Source organism: Austrofundulus limnaeus, unplaced genomic scaffold (assembly GCF_001266775.1).
Source record: "Austrofundulus limnaeus strain Quisiro unplaced genomic scaffold, Austrofundulus_limnaeus-1.0 Scaffold617, whole genome shotgun sequence".
In the NCBI taxonomy this organism is placed as follows: Eukaryota; Metazoa; Chordata; class Actinopteri; order Cyprinodontiformes; family Rivulidae; genus Austrofundulus; species Austrofundulus limnaeus.
In genome coordinates, this window is record NW_013953019.1 from 176,650 (window position 1) to 184,536 (window position 7,887).

The following is a 7,887-nucleotide window of genomic DNA, read 5'->3' on the forward strand; positions in this document are numbered from 1 at the left end:
GTGTAAAATCTCCATTTATCCAGGCTTTTGCTGGCTACTTTTGCTGGGGCCTAGTTTACTTTGAAGTGGGAATTTCCCACTTACATGTTGTAAATGTCACTTGCAATGCCCGCTCCAGTGGGAATTGCCTGTTGGAAAGTGGAAGAGTTCAGAAATCAAAATAGCAGCTACTCACCACAACTCTGTGGTAAAACAAGCTTACTTTTACTTTTAATAGTATTTCTGTAATGTCTGTTTCTCATTTAGTTTTACACATAGTATTTTTCTGTGTTTATAAGAAAACATGTTAAAACACTGTTTCTGACTCTTTGAGGGCCACCATGATGCTCACGCGGTCCTCAGTGAAAATGAGTTTGACACCCCTGGTCTAAACTAACCACAGAACCTCTGGAACCGGCTCCAACCAGTAACACCTTCTGCATCTGTAAATTCTCTCTGACGACAGGTTCTGGCCCAGAGTCCAGCTCACCATCAACACCAGAGTCGGACGCTCAGCTGGAAATCACAGCTGACACAGCCCGAGGTCAGGGTTGACTTCTGGCTCCACTTCCTGGGTAACGAGAGCCGTCAGCTCAGCTTTATTGTTCTAACAACAGCAGCGATGTAGAGCAGAGAGAAACAGGTTAGAGCCCTCCAGTCAGTCAGACTGCTGAACACAGACTGGAAATGAACAAAAACATCAGAAATCCTCTCAACCAGCTTCAAATGGTGAAGTCTAAAAACAGTTTTCAACCTCAGACAGTGAACAAAATAACAACAAAATATTTACAAAGACATCACAACTGTGTAAAAACACATTCAGAGGCTTCTAAAGGTCACAGTCTGTGTTATGAAGAATTAAGAGGTTAGCATTTCTTACAGGAATAAATATCACCTGCTGTGACTTTTATACAGCAGAGTTTTATACAAGAAACGATGGATGACTCCCACCAGTTCAGATGTTAACTCAGAGTTACACCCATTTTAGACTGATTAACACTTTACAACTCCATCAACTGTAGACAAACACCCATCCATCCATCCATCCATCAACCAACTGTTTGCCCATCCATATGTTTGTCCATTTATCCATCTGTCTGTCTATTTACCCTCCATAGACAGATCTGTCTATAGATTCCACGCTCCATTTGTCAAAACACAGAGGGTTCTGTCTGAAAAGTTAAAATACTTGTTTGAGTTCAAATGTGTTTCATACAAAGTCTATTAAATGAGTCAAAACAGAAAAAAAGAGATATTTTCCAAAACAAAGAAAGGAACAGTTTCTAATTGTTTCATCTCATAGTTCARCAGACTCAGTTGTCCCAAGAGAACAGATAAAAACTTACACCACAAACCTAATTATATAATGGTTTTAGACGGGTTACAAAAATACTAGAGGTGTACAAAAAAAATCGATTCACTTCAGAATCGTAATTCTCATTTACAAAGATTCAGAATCAATTTCAAATATCCCAAAATCTATTTTTAGAGTTAAAAAATAAAATAAAAATCAAATCCAATGGCTGTCAGCCTCCATTTGTAACTGCATGGGACTTCCTGACATCACCAAGCAGCCTCTGGCCTCGTCTTCGTTTTGTTTTTTTACTGAATGAGTCTGATTTTGACATAAGCTTCACTGTGTGCAAGCTTTACAAAATGAAGATGAAACACTTTGGGAACACGACAAATGGGCTCACATTGTCAATTTTTAATGAAAAATCACTTTTGAATTGAATCGTGGCCCTAAAAATCAGAATAGAATCGAACTGAATCAAATCGAATCGAATCAAATCAATCGTGATATACTGAAAGATTCCCATCCCTACACAATACATTTCTTGGTTTAGAGATATGCCACACAATGTCTTACTTCTCATGTTATTATATCATAATGTAATAATATAAAACAGCTGAAACCAGAACCTTCTAAATGTGATTTGGTTACAAATACACTCACCAGCATGATGGCTTCCTCAGGTCTGAGCAGGAGACCCAGCAGGATTCCAAACGTGTCTGGGAACACACACACACACACACACACACACACACACACACACAGAGAGAGAGAGAGAGAGAGAGATGAGAAATGGATATCTTTTTACGCTCATTATTTTCATGAATTACAAATATTTTGGCAATTTTTAAAATGGGACTTAAAAAGTTTTTTTTTTTAACTTTTTACAGTTATGGAGTGGTACAGACCAACAGTGTTTGTCAGTGGATTTATCATATTATTTTCTTATATAATATATACTCCCCGTTGGCAATATTTGGTACTATTAACTTAAATAAATAAGAGTCTCATTGGGGATTAAAAAATGATGCCCTTAGGACATTTTCTGCTGGTTTTAGAGCATTTATACAAACAATACACCTAACATGAGTTGATMAAATGCAGGTATAAAGTTCAACAAAACCTGTGTCCAACAGAAGAGATTTTCTGTTTCAAAATGTATTTGGAGCAGACAGAGGAGACTGAACAGTACAACAAAGACAGAGTAATAAAAAACAAGACTTTTTTGCCAAGAAGGTAGGACATTTKAAACTAATCTGTGGCGACTGTATGTGAATTACTGTGCTTTCTGAGTTAATATAAAGCTGCAGTCATGAAATCATCTGTCTGTGAGTTAGAGACTTGCCTTTTTTTTACCTTTATATTTATAATTACTTCACAGGAGGTCCCCCCCCAACATTTAATTTGGTTAATCTGCAGTGTTATTGCAGAGTTCTTGCTAAAATTAAATTAGAAATCCAATCCAGCCTGTCTGATTAACTTTACCCACAATTAAAATAAAAAATACTTCGGGTGGTGCAGGAGCAGGAGGTGATTCTCTGATTTAATTATTAAGCCAGATTTTTTTTTCAAGAAATACAACCTGCAAGGCAGAAAAAAAAGATGAATAACTCATTAAATAAGTAAAAATTTTCTTTTACACAAATTGTAACATTTGTGTAAATATTGATTCTCTGACATTTTTAACTGAACGCACCTAAAACATATTTCTATTTTTTACAACTGAAGACTCTCTAATCTCTAAATAAATAATGTTCAAACTTGAACATTTTAATAACGTTCCAATTTATTTGTTTACTTCTCTCAGACTGACCTTCGCTGATTTTAAGAAGTTTTTTTTCTTTGCTAATGAGATTTGTTTACGGTGATTCTTCTTCTGCTGCATTTCAGGATAAGCCGGAGTCACGCAAAGACGAGTGAATCGGGCCCGGATCTGAACCGAGACGCCGTAATGAGCCCAGGTTTGTGGGCACCGCTGCAGGAGAGCAGCAACAACCTGCTGCGTGTTAATGACCGAGCACATCACTTCCTTTAGACAAACATACAAGCACAGACGTGGACACGTGGATGTCAGGAAATGGACAAACAGCGCTGTCATCACAAGCCTTTCCTCCTTTCACTAATGACCAATTATTTCTGAGATTTTCCACGGGTGAGTCTAATGAGAAAACCCAGCAGGCTCACGAAGGAAACGCTCTGATGGACTGCAGGAGATCAGGCTGGGTTCAAGTCAGGCCTCTGAACTGAAGACAAACTGGTGTCATACTATAGCTCTGGTCTGTCTCTAATTCAACACAGGATCCATGGCCCCAAACTCAGACCAGGAACCATATTTGATCTGGAGATCCAGACTTTGGAAATCCAACACTGGCCAGTTTTGCAAAGCTTTATTGACACCAAAATGGAACGTCTGCCTCTGTAACCAAAGGATCAAGTTTCTGCTAGAACCAATAGGTTTCGACAGGGACCAGAGCACGGTCATGGGTTTTGTTACAAGCCTGTTCTCACCACAGTATTTTCTTTAAATTGGTAAACAAATAGAGAATTTTAGACAAATTCATCCWCCAAATGAGAAATATAAATTTTACTCCTGACATGGTTCAAAACAGAACCTTGGATCTACTGTATCAAGATTCTAAATCAGCTTGTATTAGAATCTGAATTAGAAATGTTCTTTGTGGGGGTGGGGGGGGGGTTGCACAATTTCTAATCTGAGTTAAAACTTCATGTTGTTGTGGATATTTTACTTCCCGATTAAACAAAGGAAGGATATTCATTCACATGGTTTCTCGAGGTTTGGACCGTCTTGTAATATGGATCTTTCTCTGAGAGAACCAACGTGTTATGAGGTCCAGTTGTTCATTCTCTTGTTAGAACAAATATCTAAGCAGACAATCACAGCACCTCACAGCCTTTAGGCATCAACACGTGGTGAAGACRACCAGAAACCAGGAGCCAGAACGAAGAAGAAAGAGGACTGAAGTGACTCTGAACGTATCATTGGGATTCTTCTGCTCAAACATCTTAAAGGTCCAGAAAAGTAAAAAACAAACAAACAAACAAACAAACATTGAGACATCAGAGGGTGGACTGGTTGGAGATGACAGAAAGACAACAGGAGCTCATTAAAACTTGCAGAACTGTCTCTGAAACATGTCCAACCCTGAAGCAGATGGTCCACATAAAACCCACACAAGTTAACACTTCCTGTCAGCCAAGAACTGATCCTATGTACTCAACATTGGACAGTAGGAGACTGGAACAACACTGCCTGCTTTCATAAGTCTTATTCACCAGATCTCAGTCTAGAAGAGAATCTCTGGGATGTGTGGTCGAGTAGCCCCAGCACACACATCCTAGGACCTTTTGGACATGCAGCTCAGGACCTTAGGGACCTGCTGTAGAAAACTTTTGTGATGTGTGATTGAGGACCGTCGCGAAGTTTGGCCGAGGAACTCTGGTACACATGGTTGAGGAACTTTGGGAACTTAGGGGAGTGTGGTTGATGAACTTAGGGACTTGCTGTCAAGGACCATTGAGACGTGCAGTCGAGGACCTCTGCGATGCACAGCCAAGGACCATTGCACCTTTGGGACATGCRGCTGAAGACCTTTAGGATGTGATGATGAGGAGGACTTTTGGGACATGTGGTGGAGTACCTTATGGATGTGCAGTGGAGGACCTTTGCACCTTTAGGATTTCTTGTCCTGGCCCTTGGAGACGTATGGACGAGGACCTTTGGAACGTGTGGGTGACAAATCTGCATTACTTAAGAGGAAAACATTTCCAACACCTGATGGATCTTGGCTATGAATACCTAAGGCAGGATCTAAAAGTAAAAGAGGTCCAACCTGATACAAGCAAGGTTTCTGTGGAACCAACCAAACTGATAATCACAGTGGTTTAATTAAAGGCTTTCAGAGCCTTCAGTGTCTAAAGACACTTGCACTCAGCAACAGTCAAACCAGGTGACTAAATCCAGGCCACATCTGTGTTTTGGAAGGTGTTGGGGGCGTTCTCGCCTCATTAGCAGCCGAGCCGCTGCGCAGGATGTTCGGCTGAGCTTTGAACACACGGCTGCGTGGCGGTTTGGACTCCGGTTGACATACCGGTGACATCAAAGAGAATATTTAAGAGGCAGAGCCGTGTGGCACATCACACAGAGGTGACAAAGCAGCACACGTCGCTGCTGCTATCAAAGACTCGGAGCTGCAGGAAGAAAAKAAGATTTGTGACGTTCTCCATGTGGGAATTAGACGCTGCTTTGGATCTAAACTTTTACRGCTAAGCTTAAGAAAAACAGACCAATAATAGCTTCTGGTTTGATTCACTGACAGAAAGTCTGTCAACAAAATGAGTGACACAGAAACAACAAAATGAAGAGGTTTTCAGGACAGAAGCTGGTGCCCTGGTTCCAAATAAYGCCACAGCAGGAGTTTTGACTTTGACTCAGACAGAAAACAAGCAGAACTAAAAAAWTTWAAAAAAGAAAAAAAGATAAAGAAAAGGTGGACGATCTGAGACAAAACGATCACAGTGGGAGGAAAAAGGAAACAGTTGAGTGGTTCCTGAAGCAGATGGAGACCCAACACAGCTGAGAGTGACCTGAGCTAATAAAAATTTATTCTCTAAAACCTAATGGTCCCCAGTGACTCCTCCCCCATTGCAGGTGCTTTATGATCTGAAGCAGCAGCCTCAGCRTTTAGTCCCTGTGTGACCCGTTTAYCTGAAACTGACTAAACCAAACTCAGCAGGAAGAAACGGGTCGAGCTTGGAGCGGCTTGTCTTCTCATGGAGCTCTGCCTCGTCTGAAAGGTTTGAGCGTGTGTGTGTGTGTGTGTGTGTGTKTGTGTGTGTGTGTGTGTGTGTGTGTGTGTAACATTGTTATGCACTCAGTGTGACAAAGTATCTCACCAATTAGTGAGCCGTTACTGAACCTGTGCACTCGGGTCGGTTTCTGTTAGAACATTTTTACACCAGTGGAGGAGCTGACGTCTCAGAGAAGAGCTGAATAAAACTGGAAGCGTGACCCTCATCTTCTTCCTCCCACTCATGACTGACAGCTCAGACCTGCTGCTCTGTGTGCAGCCAGACAGAAAATGAACAGAGCTCACAGAAAGCGTTGAAATGACTCTTAATTATCTTTGACACGGTGCCACGCAGGAAGATTAATCCTGTTAACGACATGTTATCAGCTAACGCTTATAAGTTCTTCTTGTATGAATTATTTTAATACTTCTGTAGGTAAGCTGTTAAAAACTGGAAGTGAATTTCCACAGTTTGGTTCTACTATAACATTTTAGAGAACTTAAGCCAACTTGTGAAAACATTTTTTCATCTAAATTACTAACAAAACTTAAATATTTGATCAGTTTGTTAGCATGACCATATGTAGGGCTGTAACAATTAGTCAACATACTCAACGATGTCAATTATAAAAATAAATCGATGTGGAATTATAATGTTGACTCATCATATTAATTACCCACGTAAATGTTCATTTGTAACTGTAATGAACTGCAGAGGGCAGAATCACTTCTTATTGTCTGTTTGTTTTGTTTAGAAAAGAAGAAGAGGTGCCTGCCAGCGAACCACAGAAGAAGCCGCGGGCAAATCAAAGAGCGACAATAATGGTGGAATAGAAAGATGATTGCATCAAAGAGGAAAAAAAACAAGACTTAAACTTTCCAAAGTTGGCTACTTTTCACCAAAAATCAATTAAAGACAGTAAAATGCAGACTTGGTTATTCCATGGCAGCACAGTAGCAGTAAAAACAAAACACATCATGAGATGTTAACATGTTGCCGTCCTCTGCAGACGGTAAGTTTCATAAAGTTAGTTTGTTCATCAGGTTGATGCCTTATTAATCTTATTTTCAGTGACTGATCATTTTGTGCTGAAGAAGACAACTGTCTATAAGTTTTATTTACCATCAGAAAACTGTTTGTTGGAAGTGGAGCTATCAGATATGCTAATGTTAGCAAATACGTTAGGTGCTTCAAATTAACTCAATGAATTATACTAATATTTCATCCTGTCTCGTCTTAACCTGTTATTTGATGGTGTTTTTAACTGTCACATTTCAAACAGGATGGATTTTTTAAGCACTTGAATGTCCCTTTGACCAAAGTTTATTATTCTTTAGTTTATTTTGGACTCGCAGCAGGGCAGGTTAACAGCCTCTCATGCTGGGGAGAGGCTTCTATTTTGAATTATTTGTACATTAGCTGCTTGTTTAAAAGACTACTTGCATTTTAACAAGTATTATATAATTTCATTTTTTTATGTTTATACGTATTAATGTTTAAATTAGGGATGCACGATATATTGGCTTTAATATCGGTATCAGCCGATATTGGTCATTTTTTAGAATATCGGTATCGGTCTGATATGTAAAACTGGGCCAATATTAACGTCCAGTATTGATTTCCCACTTTTTAGCTTTGTGCTTCTGTTTTGGGAGGGGAGATGGTTGGTTGAGCGGCATCTGTTTGATCATGATAGTGATATTGACGCTGGGTAGCCAGGAATAACTGAAGTAGAGCCATGTCAGAGGTCTGGTCGCTTATTTACAGTATCAAGAAAAGATCCAAGTGTGTTCGTGTGCATATAT

The 7,887-nt window shown here is 39.8% G+C and overlaps 1 protein-coding gene across 3 annotated transcripts in view; it reads right to left on the bottom strand.

Annotated features, from left to right (window-relative positions):
- The window catches only part of LOC106531295 (beta-1,3-galactosyltransferase 1), a 79,173-nt gene that overhangs the window by 45,012 nt on the left and 26,274 nt on the right, over positions 1-7,887 (bottom strand). For all 3 annotated transcript variants that reach the window (XR_001311895.1, XM_014027113.1, XM_014027112.1), the window contains exon 4: positions 1,937-1,992. The gene's annotated coding sequence lies outside the window, so the exon portion shown is untranslated. The remainder of the gene's footprint in view (positions 1-1,936; positions 1,993-7,887) is intronic.